This window comes from Pinus tabuliformis, chromosome 1_2 (assembly GCF_031772625.1).
Source record: "Pinus tabuliformis cultivar Carrire ecotype Pingquan chromosome 1_2, CPIR1, whole genome shotgun sequence".
NCBI lineage: Eukaryota > Viridiplantae > Streptophyta > Pinopsida > Pinales > Pinaceae > Pinus > Pinus tabuliformis.
The window spans coordinates 1078318294-1078335095 of NC_142298.1; positions in this window are offsets into that span (position 1 = coordinate 1078318294).

Genomic DNA, 16802 nt, shown 5'->3' on the forward strand with positions numbered 1-16802 from the left:
GTACCAAACTCTGCACACCAAAACCGGACAAGGAAACAAAATCCCTTCAGGGTCCAAGTTGTTTGGAGCCGCGGAGGGAAGGATTGCAACAAGTTCAAATGAAGGTCCAGACCCAAAATTATGGAGAAAAAGAACAAAGAACATTGACCCTTAGAAGAATTAAACACCATAGTTTGAGAAGAGAGGAAACACAAATGGTGACCAACAACTAGTATATAACCCACCATCAACTGAAATGGAAGAGGATTAGAATTAAACCCTATCACTAAAGACCCAAGACTGAGTTTAAGGAGATAGGTTGACCTTAGAAAGATAGTAACGAAGTGTTGCGTTAACACTATGAAAAAGGTAGGTTGAGAAATTACCTTAATACCCAACGAGCTCCCAATAGTGATGGAGCGATTGCGGATTCTCAGTCTTTGATTATATAGGTAAAGAGCTTGTAACAAATACTTCCGTCGAAATAGTCCTTGACCATATTAGAGAGGGCCTGGTAGCAAATACGTTCTTAACTACATGCACCATGAGAATGTTGCCAACTTACAGAGAGCTTTATTGTGACCAAAACCCTTTGCCACCCCGAGTCCTTTGCCATGCAAATATAAGGCATCCAAAATGTGAGTGTATGAGCATGTGGAATAAGGAGAGACATTGGTATGCATTCCATTGCTAACCAGGGGTATAGTAAGAAACCACAGGTTTGCCTTCCGAGACCGAGAACCATAATTTGCTCATAAATGAGCTTATCTTGGTTGCCAAACGAGAGAGCAGAGGCATCCAATTTGCCATGAGTGGGGCAACTCATCTCCACACTAGCAGAAAGGAATGTATAGCCGGACATTTTACTAGACATAGGGATTGACACTCCTTGATGCAGACATTTAAGGCGCTTCGAGTTATACACATTTGTAAATATTTATGCATTACGAAATCCTGCCACGCTTATGTACTGCTCCACCATGGGTAAGGCACATCACTATCATAGAGAATCGCCACCTTGTTGACCACCCAAATTTTGTGAAGGCACATCATTACCACTGAGTATCACCACCTTGTTGACCACCCAAATTTTGTGAATGCTAATTATGACGACGCTGATGGGAAAATACGATAGGCGTGAATTGGTGCCGGAGCGTCTCGTGGTTTTACCGTATTGGCCGTAAAATCACCCCATTGGAAATAATAAGAATCAAATCATTTCTAGGCCTAAATAAATCATTGACATCTGCAGTGTATTTTTTTCTTTTTTACTATCTTTCTTCGATTAATTACACCCACATACTTTACAAATTATTATTATATATTAAATAAAACAACAAATTTAATATAATTATTAAATATAGTTTTAATATTATTATTATAATATATCAATTTTAATTCTAATTAATTAATAAATTTATTAAGTTTGATATTAGTTACGTTACATCATGCTCATGTTTAACAATAACAGTAATTAAGAGAATCCTTTAATAGGACACTTGACCGCCATCCAAAATCCCATGGGTATATCAAATTTAATAACTTTAAATCATTATATTGTGAAGTTTAATATAATATTAAATTTAATATATTATAATATGTATTAATACATTAAAATATGTTTCAATGTTATAAAATTAATATTTCATGTTTTAATATTATAAAACTAATATTTCATATATATTAAGATAAAGAGTTTTAATATAATATTATATATTATATAATATAATATTATTTGAATATTAAATTTCGAAATTATGAATTTTGTATTATATAATCAATTAAAATTTATTTTAATTTTGGATTTACCAAGGGTTATTAATGAATTTTATTTATAGATTTCATATAAATAAATCTATAGGAAAGAAACATGTTATATGTTTAACTAGTATTTTCCCTATAAATATTAGAACATTGAATACTTCTTGGCATATATTAGAATTAGAGTTTGGATTTGTATATAAATAATGATACCCAGTTACACTCAGTTATATGGATGATATTTGTTTTAATTGTGTTAATAAATTTTCCAATCATATCCTCACATTGAATTTTTTACTTTTATTTTTTAATTAACTATTTTAATGATTTGTCTATATGTAGGTTGTTATTATTGAGATTAAGTTGCACACAAATCAATTAATCTACACAATATAGATATTTTCATATTATAGAATTATAAATACATGAAAAACCTCTACTTAACTCTGGATCTACTAAGCACCAAGAGAGACCAAATCTCTTTTCACTCTAAAAGAAGTTTGCATCTCAATAAATTAGATCTTACTTGTGGCTTGGTAGATTCAGAGTTAAGATGGATCTAGGTTGGTTTATTTCCCCCCCTTAAATATGCTATATTCCACATGAATACCATGGGTTCTCATACCATGGGGAAATATCATGGATTAATACCATGAAGTTATTTTTTTTTGTAAATCGAAAAGTTCTATTAAATCAGGAAAATTTTACATCCATGAGAGTATCACTTATATCCTCCACTAACCTCATTCATACCAGACTTGTTGGCTAGGTGAGACAAAAATAACAAAAAACAAGATGTCCATACACTAACAATGCAAGAGGGCCAAAAACGTCCCAAAATCTAATACAACCCACAATCATGATCCTACTTACATACTACCAACATTTAGATCTGCTAGACCATTTCCATTCCGATGGCAGAATCCCTTGCACGGGCCTTCGTGTGTTCCACGCATCCCTTTGGGTGAGCCACGTTTTCCTGTAGCTTCTTCTGATCCTGACGTAGTGATGCCATTCTCTCCAACATTTGCCACTGATTACGTTGGAGGTTATTCATAAAAGAGATGACCTCATTTTAGTCAGTACGTCGGTCTCTCGCCAGTTATTCCATGAGAACTGTAAGTTGGTGTAGTTGGGCCTCTAAGGAATCAAAAGGAGGAGGAAGTATCACTTGACCAGGTGACTGGCACTGGTCTACTTACTCACCATCATTCAGATGCTCTCCTTGGTAGGCCACCCTTTGTCCATGATGTTTGATCCCTCTCCTCACCCTTTTTTGCTGTATCTACATACCGTTTCTCTCCGTCTGCTTGCATTGCACCTCCCACTTTGATACACTTGCAATTCCTATGATGAATCATCGACCACCCACACTAATTACCCCTGTTGTAACCACCTCAAGACCTCTAAAGTTCACTTTAAGGTTCATCGACCGCTTAACACGACGACAACATCCCCACCACCACGCTACCTTGCACTTGAACTTAACTCACTGTCCAATCCAACGAATTTCGAGGCACTCCAGCAACAACTTATAAGCAGACCGATATTGTGCCAAAACTGATGACACATGCATTCCTCTTCTCACCATGCCCACCAGAAACCCAATTGAGTAAGTAATTAAAACCCAAATAATTAGACACAGTAGCCAATACCTGAGCCTGAAGAGATAGAAGAGATGGTCTGCATTGTTGGTCCCGCTGCTCTAATTTCTTCCCTCACCGACTGATGCCCTTCTAGATCGCTGCACCTAGCTGAGTGTTTTAGGCCTCCAAAGAGAGACGAGGCCCCAAATGTACCACCCATGCCACTTACTCACTGCCGCAACAACCAAGGCCGAAGCCGTCCCTCACTAGCCTCTCACTACTCTCACCAGGACACAACCCCAATCAATGTTCACAACACCAACCTATGAATTTCGGTGCAAACCCTGCCAAAAAAGATAGTGAGAGTTTCGCTCAACCGAAATTGGCTTGCCCGCTCTAGTATCTTCCCAAGGGACTCTAATTGGCTAATTCAACTCATAGGGGCCAAGGTCCCATACAATTTGAACAAACCAACCTCCCTTAGTGTTCTCACCCCACAAACTTAATGTGACCAGAAGGACAGAGTGAGGGTGCACTCCACAATCTCCTTGCAGAACATGAACTAGATTTACCTCTAGGAGAGCTTCGCCCATACCAATCACATGCCCGTTACTGAATGCCTAGCTCCAAACATACAAAGTGACTAAAACGCCTTTGTGAAGGTTCCTCCTCTTCGTGCATGGAATACCTTCTTAAGTACACTTCATGCGCTACCAGATGGGCTGGCGTTACATGCCCCATGTTGAACATTCTCCTTGATAGTCTCCCCTATTGGGTACCATGAAGTTATTTTTATTTCAATGTTACTTTTGTTATTATTTTTATTTTATTTTGACACAGTAAAATTGTTTGCATTACATTACCTTACACATTTTTACCATTATATATATATTTGTGTTATTTGACTAAGTTGACATGTTTACATAACAAGATAAGACAAGACATGACAACATCCCTTTATATTGGGTTGGGGAGCATCTCTTGGCACAATGGAAAAACCTGTAATAATTTCAAGAATATTTTATAAAATACAAATTATACAAAGACATTTTTTATTTACATTACAAACATTTAAATATTTTAAGGGATATGTTTTAAATAATATTAATTACATACATAAATGAAACCTTAACATCATTTCAAACCTATAAATAAAATCATTGTCCAAACTAAATTTTTAGAATGACTTGTCATTATGAAAATTTGAAAGCAATAAAATGATTTAAATTCATTATTTCAAATCTAATTAAGGACGATACAAGTAGAAGACATAATGTTTGGACATAAATGTGTAAAATAAATAATGAAGACTTCAAAAATGATGATGATTTGTCAAATTATAATAAGGTAAAGTTTATCAATATGAAAATTGTTTGATGAGCTTCAATATTGCAACAAGAACGCTGCAACTCCTAAGGCTACCAATTTTAATTATCAACTTGAGTTTGTACAAACTTAAGAGGTTTCGGCACTATATGTGCAACATACAATGTGTCATTCTTTTGTTGTCATGACATAATGAAGTGAATATAATGAAATCAAATATTAAATGAATTGCATAAATGAAATTGTTATTTTGAAAAGAAATTAATCCTCGGCAAGAACAACAATTTGTAATTGAAATCCTAAAAGCATGAATTCAAATAAATATGCCTAATCTACTTTAAAAAAAACATGTCTTAATTGGTGTTTTATTCTTCTTCAATCACGAATTTAGAGCCTAAAACCAATATTTTTGAGCAAATCTGGTCAAGTTTACATGTGTTAGAGTAGTGCTACAAGAAGTTATAGAGTTGCTATAAGAAAGAGCATAAGTGGTACAAGAATACCAACAGTTTTACATGAGAGCTCCTTGATAAAATTTTTGTTATTAGTGTGTTGAACAATGATTAATTAAATTCCAAAAGGTACAAAGAAATAAAGTGATGAGCCTCAATATTGCAACAAAAATGTTGCAACTCTCAAAACTACCAATTTTAATTATCAACCTGAGGTTCCAACAAACTTAAGAGGTATCAACACTATATGTGCAACATACAATGTGTCATTCTTTTGCTGTCATGATGTAATGGAGTGAATGTAATGAAATCAAATCCTAAACAAATCGCATAAATGGAAATGTTACTTTGAAAAGAAGTTAATTCTAGGCAAGAACAACAATTTATAATTGAAATCCTATGAGCACGAATTCAAATAAATTGGCCTAATCTACTTTTTAAATAGGCATGTCCTAATTTGTGTTTTATTCTTCTTCAATCATGGAATTAGAGCTTAAGGGTTATGATTCAACCCTAAGAGACAAAAACCGAACATTTTGAGAAAATTTGGTCAAGTTTATACATGCTAGATGAGTGCTACAAGAAGTTACAATGTTTGCTACACGAAGTTAAAGGTTTTCCATAAGAAGATATAATTCACCGAATGATCAAGTAGATCAAATCCAAACAAGATGGGACAATTTTGGTTATTGAATATGATGTCTTAGGGCTCCATTCCAAGTGGAATCACTCAAAGTACCCCTCTTAACACATACTAAAAAATAACAGAAAATTACTAATCTAAAATCTAGAAATTCAAAAACTGGTGAATTAGTTAATCTATCAAATGCCTAACCTAATCAAGTGAAAATGCAATTGCAGTAAATTTTGTTATTAATTTGAATGTTTTTATGACCCAATCTAAGTAGATTAAACTTAAATTAAACTCATTAGCATATTTTAAAAAATCGCAGAAAATTACTATTATTTGCTACAAGGAACTTCTAGAAATGTTAGATTTGTGAATAAACAAACTAATCCAAGTAGCTCAATGATTATTATGACCTTCTAAAGCTATTCCAAAGATGAGATCATGTTTGTGATTCTACAAAAGAATTCACTCCAACTATTTAACCAAATCCTATAACAAGAAAACATCAATACTAAATGTAGAAATAGGAAAAACAAGAACAATAGATGCACGTGAATAAGAAGTGAAAAAATAAAAATAAATTATACAAAAGGATATGCATTCTTAATATTATTTATTTTTAAAGAATATTGTAAGGATATTGGACAAATTATGAAGATTTGGAGGAGGAGATAATTTAGGGACTTGCTCCGTACTATAGGAGGATCAATATTGGATAATAAATCAACAAGATATTATGAAATTATTGCACAAATTCTAGAGTTCCAATGATTGATAAAATTTAGAAATGTGTTCCCTGTCATTTAATGCAGATTCATAGCATTGGAAACCAATTCCACTATTTGAAGGATTTTGGTGGGGAAAACTTCCTCCTTTCAAGGATAATGTTTCTTCATTATTTTTTATAAGTACGAATTTGAATTCCCCTATAAGGGTTGGTTTTCCTTAGTCTTCTTGTGGAAAAAACTTGTATTTTTTACAGCTCCACTTTCATTTCTAACAATAATGTACTTAGAAGATTATATTAAGCCTCTCATTCTACACTTAATAATTCCTTTTTAACTTTAATATGTTCATTAGAAGGTTTAGAGATAATTGTATATTTGTGCCTAATATTATTTATTTTTGTAGAATATTGTGAGAATATTGGGAAGATTATGAAGATTTGGATGAGGAGATAATCTAGGGACTTGCTCCCTAATATAGGAAGATAAATATTGGATAATAAATCAATAGGATATTATGAAATTATTGCACAAATTCTCGAGCTCCAATAGTTGAGAAAATCTAGGAATGTGTTCTCTGTCATTTAATGAAGATTCCTAGTGTTGGAAACAAATCCACTATTTGAGGGATTTTGGAGGGGAAAGTTTCCTCCTTTAATGGAGAATGCTTCCCAAGAGTGGGAGGAGCTTTGTACTCATCAAAAACGGATTGTGATACTTCAGGTCCATGAGACATTAAATAGTAGGACATCCTCTTCTTCCAAAAACCAAAGTTTGTATCGTCAAACATAGGAATCTTTCTTGTCATTTCTTGATTCTTCATTGTGACCTGTGAATCCTTCTTCCAGCTATTAGGATGATAATGACAAAAATGGCTCTGATACCAATTGTTGAAAATACTAAGAGGGGGGTGAATCAATATTTCTTGGAAGCTGGTACCTCGTCCAAAAAATAAAAATATAAGTGGAACCAAGCGGGTGTTCAAAACAAAATGAATGGAGATGGACAAATGATCAGAAACAAGGCAAGGCTTGTTTGTAAAGGTTATTCACAAATTGAAGGAACTCATTTTGAAGAAACATTTGCACAGGTAGCTCGTATGGAGTCTATAAGGATGTTTTTGGCATTTGCTTGCTTAAAAGGATTCAAAGTCTATCAAATGGACGTAAAATCAACATTTTTGAATGGGGAACTCAAGAAAGAAGTCTACATGGAGCAACTAGAAGGGTTTGATCTAGAAAAAGGAAAATACTTTGTATGTAAGTTGAAAAATGAATTATGTGGGTTGAAACAAGCTCTTAGAGCTTAGTACGCAAGATTGGATCACTATCTACAACAACAAGGCTTCAAAAAGGGGGTGGCAGGAAGTAATCTATACATGAAGATGGACAAGTATAAATTACTAGTCACTCTTGTATATGTTGATGATATGATTTTAGCTAGAAATGATGATGATATGAGCGATGAATTTGCTTAAAATATGTCAAAAGAGATCTCGAAATGTTGATGATTGGTGAGTTATCTTACTTCCTTGGACTACACTTATCTCAAACCACAACGTACATGTTCATATCTCAAGCAAAATATCTTAAAGACATGCTTAAAAGATATGGGATGGAAGAATGTGCACCCATGAGCACACCGATGACAACATATTGCAAATTGAGAAAAGATGATGAATCCCCCTCGATAGATGCAATTCTTTACAGGTCAATAATTGGAGCTCTCTTATACTTAATTGCTACAAGAACCGATATTATGCAAGCAGTAGGAATGGTGGGAATATTTTAATTAGCTCCTAAGAAGTCCCATTTGTTGGATGTGAAAATAATTCTTAGATACTTGAAAGGAACTCTTGACTTTGGTCTTTGCTATCCCAAAATCACAACTCTTACAGTGACAACTTACACTGATGCTGATCAGGCTGGAAGTGTGGACGATCGAAAAAGTACCAACAGAAATGCATTCTTCATGGGAGATTGTCTAGTATCTTGGCTCAGTAAAAAACAATCATCTATATCTTTTTCTACACAGGAAGCCGAATATATAGCTGCTGCAGATTGTTGCACACAAATATTATGGATTAAGGAAGCTTTGAAGGATGTCAACATAGAAACTAAACAACCAATCACCATCTATTGTGACAACACTAGTGCCGTCAGTCTCTCAAAGAATCGAATGATGCACTCAAAGACCAAACATATTCCAATGAAATATCACTTTATCCGTAAATAGGTTGTTGAAGAAAACATCAAGTTGGATTACATCAACACAAAAGAACAAATTGCAGATATCTTCACAAAGCCTCTTCCACGAGAAGAATTTGAACATCTTCGCCAAAAGATGGGGGTTATTTCTCTTGCATCACATTAATCATACATTTTTACTAAGGAGCAACATGACAGGGGGAGCAGTTTGATAGGGGGAGTACTTGGGCACTCCATTTTCCATTGATGTCAAAGGGGGAGAGAATGGAAGAATATTTCCATCAATGATAAAGGGGGAGATTGTTGGTCAATAATTGTCATTCATGAAATATATATTGTTGAGCTCTCCTAGTAAATGTCACCATGAAGCCTTACTCTCCTAGTGAAAGTCACCATTTCCAAATGGCCTTACTCTCCATGAAGCCATTCTGTCCTACCTCCAATTCTACACTAATTGATGACCAACCACATTAAAAAATGATTTTCACTACCTTAGAATCCGCCTCTCAATATGATACCTATACCATCTTTTAGAGCGTACTTTTTCCTTTCTAATGAGCTCTTACCAGCTCGAAACTCCAAATAGTTTGGGAGATATAGATTTTTTAAGGATATTATTCTGGAGAGTGAGACTACCTATACTGGCCTCTCATGTCAGCCTGCCTATGAGACATGACTCTTCGCGTGTTCATTGTAAAAACACTATAAATATAGGATGCTTGACCTCATCTTGATCCAGTACTTTGGCACACGATCACAACACAATTGAAGAAGGTTCACATCTTGTGAACGTTGATTAAGAAAGGGTTAAAGATCTCAAAAAAAGTTATACTTCTGGACCTCAAGCTTCAAATAACATAACTGTGCCTTCTATACCTTCATTTGACTATGCCTCTCTATGATGCAACTCAGACTCACTACAAGACTACACCTCAGATTCATTGTAGGACTGTTCTTTCCTTGGCCTTTTTGTAGGACTGCAACTCAAACTCACTACAGGATTGCACCTCAGATTCACTGTAGGACGGTTCTTTCCTCAGCCTCTTTGCAAGACTGCAACTCAGAATCACTATAGGACTGCACCTCGGATTCATTGCAATACTATTCTTTCCTTGGGCTCTTTGTAGGAATGCAACTCGGATTTGAAGATTACTCTCAGTGATAGCTTCAGTACTTTGAACACAGTGCAATGGACTCAGACAATGCTCCATGGTCTCATCACCCATCTGACATCAATACCTTTAAACGTTGAAAAGTGCACTTAAGTTTGGAATTGATTGTTTACACAAATTTATATGACAATGATTCAATCATTGTGAAAACAATGACAAAAATAATTGTGACTTTTGAGAAAGAAAAAGTATATTGATGGACAATGGACAGTGAAGTAAATCAAGGACGAGTACACAATAAATCCAAAGTGCTTTTGTTTTCTAAGTTGTTAAGACAGTGAAGAATATGCCAAGAAAATTCAAGTAAGTGCTTTACACATTCTCTATTAAACAAGAAGATTGGTGTTCTTGAAGTTGGTGCTCCTAAACACAGGGTTGGAGCCTTGGATAAGATAGGGTCAAAGTCCTAGACTTTGGAGCCTCACCAAAGACCAAGTAGGTGCTTGGAAACAATTATTGTATTCAATTATTTGTACTTAATAGAATTATTATTCTACATTTATCTGATTAAATTGTGAAAAATCTAACTTGTAAAAATAACAATTGAAAAGAAATACTGATTCACCCCCCCCATAGTATTTCCAACAATTGGTATTAGAGAAAGCTTCTTCATTATTAACCCAATCACTGGAAGAAGGATTCACAGGTCATAATGAAGAATCAGGCAATGACAAGAAATATTCCTCTGTTTGACAGTACAAACTTTGGGTTTTGGAAGAAGATGATGTCGTACTATTTAATGTCTCTTGGACCTGAAGTATGGTAATATCCTCCCACTCTTCTGACTGATCAATATGGAAGGAAAGCTTACATTGAAAATGCCAAAGCATTGAATTCCATAACTAGTGGAATCACTGACTCTGAATTCACAAAAGTCACAGGCTGTGATTCTGCAAAACAAATGCAGGACAAGCTCATTTCTTTATGGCGGGGACTCCAAAGTTAAGAATGCAAAGCTTTAAACTCATAGAAGTCAATTTGAGAGTCTTAATATTGACGACGAAGAATATATTGCATCATTCTTTCTCCGAGTGGCTAAAGTTGTCAACTCACTTAAAGGTTTAGAATAAAATATTGAAGAAAGCACAATTGTTCAAAGAGTCTTTAGATCTCTTCTAGAAAGATTCGACGCTAAAGTAACTTCCATAGAAGAAATGAAGGATTTGGATAATTTAACAATGAATTAACTTCTTGGAATTATGATTTCCTATGAAATGAGAAAGGGGATCCCAAACTCCAAGGAAGCAACATTCAAAGATTCAAAATAAAAAAAGAAGGGGAATAATTGGAATACCAATGGTGATGACTCCGATATTGAATCTGAACTTTCACAATTTGTACGAAAGCTAAGAAAACGATCCAAGATAAAAGGTAAGTATCCTATCATTTGTTTTAAAGGTGGAAGGATAGGTCATTATGCTGCAAAATATTCACTTAAATATGATAGTGATGATGAGGAGGAATATAAAAAAGGGACGTTCAAAAAGAAAGGATCTAACAAGACGAACTTATTCTCCAAACAAGGGGATTCTGATGAAGATGAATTCATAATCACCAAGAAGAAATCAACTAAAAATATCACTTTTCACAAAATAAATGATGATGAGTTAAATGAGGAAAATGACTATGCTGGAAGCAGAGAAGTATTATTCATGGCATTTACAAATGATGATGAATTTGAACAAGAAGGCAAAGGAAGTGTGGATGAGTTACTAATAAGTTCCATTGAATAAAATGATAAATTACAAAAGAAGATCGTTTCTCTCAAAGTAGAAAAGGAGGAAGCAAAAAGGAGGGAATACTTACTGAACAATAAACTAGAAGAGGAAGAAGAAACTTGCGAAAAACGTGAGGCTGAAATTGCTTCCCTAAGAAAATAATTGGATCAAGTTAGAAGGAGTTGGAAAATCTCTCAAACACTTGATAACATCCTTAATACTCAAAGACCTCAATATGACAGATCTAGGATTGGTTTCAAAGGAGAATTATCAAATACAAAGAAGAACGTGAATGGGGAAATCCAATGAAGCTATACTAGTATTCTTTCTAGTCATCCAAAAGAAGAGAAGTCATCCCACCAAGAGCGAAGGTCCAATCCAAGGAATGAAGGAAGGACAACACCAAGGAAGAATACTACCTCAAGTCAAGGCTATTCTAACAAGTACTAAACAATCTTTATGGGTTATTGTTTTTATTGTAAAAACTTTGGTCATCAAGCCAAGCATTGCAAGGATCGTAAGGACAATGCTTTAAGAAATAAGAATCAACAAAGCAAGCTGCTTGGCCTCAAAGAACAAGGAAAAATCAAGACTTACAACTCTTTTGATCCTTTGGATAAGTATGATCCAATTTTCTCATCATATAATGATTATGGTCATGATGAACAAAATTGTCCATTTAAAAAGGAAAATCTACAAAAGGATGAACCCGTTATTGACAAATGTGGCCTATCTCTATGTTCTCATAGTGATGAAAATTAATGTATCATAGACAATGTATGTTTAAGACACATGTTAGGTGGTCGAAAGAAATTTACCCCTTAAATCAAGAAATATGTAAATGTGCCTGTTGGAAGTGGATCTACCAAGATAACTGGAAAATGAACTATTTCTCTCATCAATGGAAAAGGAAAAGCCGAAAATGCATTGTTGGTGGAAGGACTCAAACACAATATTTTGAGTGTAAGCCAACTTTGTGATCAAGGACAAAAGGTTGTATTTAGTATGAAAGGTTGTGAGATAAAGAGCTCCTCCTCAGGTGAACTTATAGCTAATGGAATAAGAACACCAGATAATGTATACATTTTGAAAAAAATTCAAGAAGATAAATGTTATGTAAGCCAAGCAGATGAAAGTTGGCTATGGCACAAACTATTGGGACATATAAGCTTTGATAACTTGATCAATATCAACAAAACAAATGTAGTAAGGGAAATTCCAAAAATCATCAAGCCGGATCAAGTTGTCTGTGGATCATGTCAACATGGAAAACAAACAAGAATCAATTTCAAGACTAAAGAGTTCTCTACATCAAAATCTTTGGATATCATACATGTAGATTTACGTGGAATAACCATAACTCCATCTCTACGAGGCGAAAGGTACTTTACTTTATTTTTTGATGACTATACTAGAATGATGTGGTTATACTTTATAAAATTCAAATTTGAAGCATTTGAATGTTTCAAGAATCTTAACGCCTTTGTAAAAATGAAAAAGATACAAAGATTAAATGTCTTAGAACATATAGAGGAGGATAATTCACTTAAAAAGAATTTGATGAATTTTGCAAAGTTCATCGAATAAAGAGAGAACTCTATGTTGCTAGAACTCCTAAACAAAATGGAGTTGTAGAAAGAAGAAACCAAACCGTACAATAAATGGCAAGAACAATGTTATTAGCAGCAGATTTACAACCCAAATTTTGGAGGGAAGTAGTTGGGACAACAGTCTACACCTTGAACCGAACTCAACTAAGACCAAATAATAACAAAACACCATATGAACTATGGAAAGGGAGACCTGCTTTAGTAAAATACTTTAGAATCTTTGGAAGAAAATGTTTTATGAAGATCAATGATGACTCACCAGGAAAATTCGATTCTCGGTTGATGAAGGAATATTCCTTGGATATTCCACAAGGAGCAAAGCTTACAAATGCTAGAATAACTGACTACGAAAGATAGTTCAAAGCATTGATGTAAAAATTGATGAAGTCATTCTAGAAAAATAATCTGAAGTCCTTGAAGAAGATCCTATCCTTGAAGAAGTGGAAGAAGAACCAACAAAAGAAGAAAAAGATCAAGAAAGTCCAAAAGAACCATCTCAAACTCCTTCAAAGATGAAATTCCTCCAAAAGCATCATCCTGAAGAACAAATTATTAGAAACATAGATGAAGGAATACAAACTTGGAGAAGAATGACAAGTACACAAAGGAAAGATGATGTTTCTCATTTATCAATGATAAAACCACATAATTTCTCTCAGGTAAGCAAGTATCCTCATTGGGTAGAAGCCATGGAAGAAGAAATGTCTCAAATCAAGAAGGATGAGACCATGGAGCACTATCCAAGTCCACTGCACCATGTTTAGAGTACTGAAGCTATCACCGAGAGTAATCTTCAAATCCGAGTTGCAATCCTGCAAAGAGGCCGAGGAAAGACCAATCCTGCAGTGAATCCGAGGTACAATGTTGTAGTGAGTTCGAGTTGCAGTCCTGCAAAGAGATTGAGGAAAGAACAATCCTGCAGTGAATCCGAGGTGCAGTGCTATAGTGAGTTCGAGTTGCAGTCCTCCAAAGAGGCCAAGGAGATAAAAATATTGCAGTGAATCCAAGGTGCAATCCTATAGTGAGTCCGAGTTGTATCACATAGAGGCACAGTCAAACAAAGGTACATACAACACAATTTTTTTCTTTGAAGCCCAAGGTCTAGAAGTATAACCTTTTCTGAGATATTTAACCCTTTCTTAATTAGTGTTCACGAGATGTGAACCTTCTTCAATTGTTTTGTGATTGTGTGTTGAAGTACTGGATCAAAATGAGGTCGATCATCCTATATTTATAGTGTTTTTACAATGAACAAGCTAAGAGACATGTCTCATAGGTAAGCCGACATGAGAGGCTAGTAGAGGTTAGCGCACTATCTAGAATAACATCCTTAATGTAAAAAATCTATATCTCCCAAACTATTTGGAGTTTCGGGCCAAGTAAGAGCTCATTGGAAAGGAAAAATTATGCTCTAAAAGATGGTATAGGTATCATATTGAGAGACTTCTTCTAAGGTAGTGAAAAACATTTTTTAATATGACTGGTCATCAATTAGAGAAGAATTGGAGGTAGGACATAATGACTTCATAGAGAGTAAGGTCATTTGGAAATGGTGACTTGAGTAAGGTTTCATGGTGACACTTACTAGGAGAGATCAACAATATATATTTCATCAATGACAATTCTTGACTAACGCTACCAACTTTAGTTATCAACCCGAGGTTCTTACAAACTTAAGATGTATCAATACTATATGTGCAACATATAATGTGTCCTTATTTCGCTGTCATGATGTAATGGAGTGAATGTAATGAAATCAAATCTTAAACTAATTTCATAAATGGAAATTTTACTTTGAAAAGAAATTAATTCTAGGCAAAACCAACAATTTGTAATTGAAATCCTAAGAGCATGAATTCAAATAAATAGACCTAATCTATTTTTAAAATGACATGTCCTAATTAGTGTTATATTCTTTCAAAATCATGGATTTAGAGCCTAGGGGTTATGAATAAACCCTAAGAGACAAAAACCAAGTGTTTTGAGCAAATATGGTCAAGTTTACACATGCTAGAGGAGTGCTACAAGAAGTTATAGTGTTTGCTACAGGAAGTTACAAGTTTGCGACAATAAGATATAATTCACCAAATGACCAAGTAAATCAAATCCAAATGGCATGAAACAATTTTTGCTAATGAATAGGATGTATTTGGTCTCTATTCAAAGTGGAATCACTCAAAAATACCCCTGTTAACATGTGCTAAAAGATAACAGAAAATTACTTGTCTAAAATTTAGAAATTCGAGAACCAGTGAGATAGCTAACCTATCAAATGACTAACCTAATCAAGTGCAAACGAAATGGGGTAAATTTTGTTTTTAAATTGAATGTTTTTATGTTATAATGCAAGTGGAATAAACTCAAATGAAACTTTAGCATGTGCTAAAAAATAGCAAAAAATTACTACTATTTGCTACAAGGGACTTCTAGAATATTTTAGATTTGTGAATAAGCAAACTAATCCAAGTATCTCAATGATTAATATGACCTTCCAAAGATGTTCGAAGGATGAAATAATGCTTGTGATCCTGCAAAATAAGTCACTTCAACATTTAACCCAATTCTACAACAAGAAATTATGGATACTAAATGCAAATATAGGAAAAACAAGAACAAGAGATGTATGTGAATAAGAAGTGAAAATAAGAAAACTAAATTATACAAAAGGGTTCTAAGGCTCTCGGTATGGACAAGACCAAGGATAATCAGATTCATATGAAGGAGACCAAGCTTTATAAACTAAAAATGGCATCAATCTTCATTATTTGAATCAATGTAAGTACATCCCTGCTAGAAATGAAAGTGGAATTGCAAAAATACAAGTTCTCTCCACAAGAAGACTAAGAAAAACCAATCCCTAGAGGAAAATTCGAATTGGTACTTATACAAAATGAAGAGGAAGAATTATCCTTGAAAGGAGGAATATTTCCCCTCCAAAATCCCTCAAATAGTGGATCTGGTTCCCAATGCTTGGAATATGCATTAAATGAATGGGAACACATTCCTAGATTTTTTCAATCATTGGAGCTCCATAAATTGTGCAATAATTTCATAATATATTGCTGATTTATTATCCAATATTGATCCTTCTGTAGTAGGGAGAAAGTCCTTAGATTATTTCCTCCTCCAAATCTTCATAATCTGCCCAATATTATTTAAAATTAAATAATATTAGGCACAAATATGCAATTGTCTCTAAACCTTCCTAATGAACACATTAAAGATAAAAAAAAATTATTAAGTGTAGAAGGAGAGGTTTAATATAGCCTTCAAGTGCATAATAAAGGCTATATGGGCCTTAATTTATGTCTAGTTTATTGGCCCATCATAACCCCCTACTGACACTGTTGCTCATCCTCTGAGAAATCTATCCATCCTCCTTGCCCAATTGTTCTTCATGTATGATGACATGTTTCATGGTTTTTTTGTTGGTCTATTTTATGCTCTTTCTACTGCTCTTCTTTCTACTCTTTTATTTGCATTTTTTTTTCTATTTCAGTTTCCCAAGGAAGCCCTAATGTAGGTTGAGGTTGCTTCTTTCTCTCATGGGATTCTTCAACTGTAATGAGTCCTGTTTTTGAGGGAAACATCTTGCTTTTGGTTCATATTTTTTGCCACTTGGATATTTTAAATTA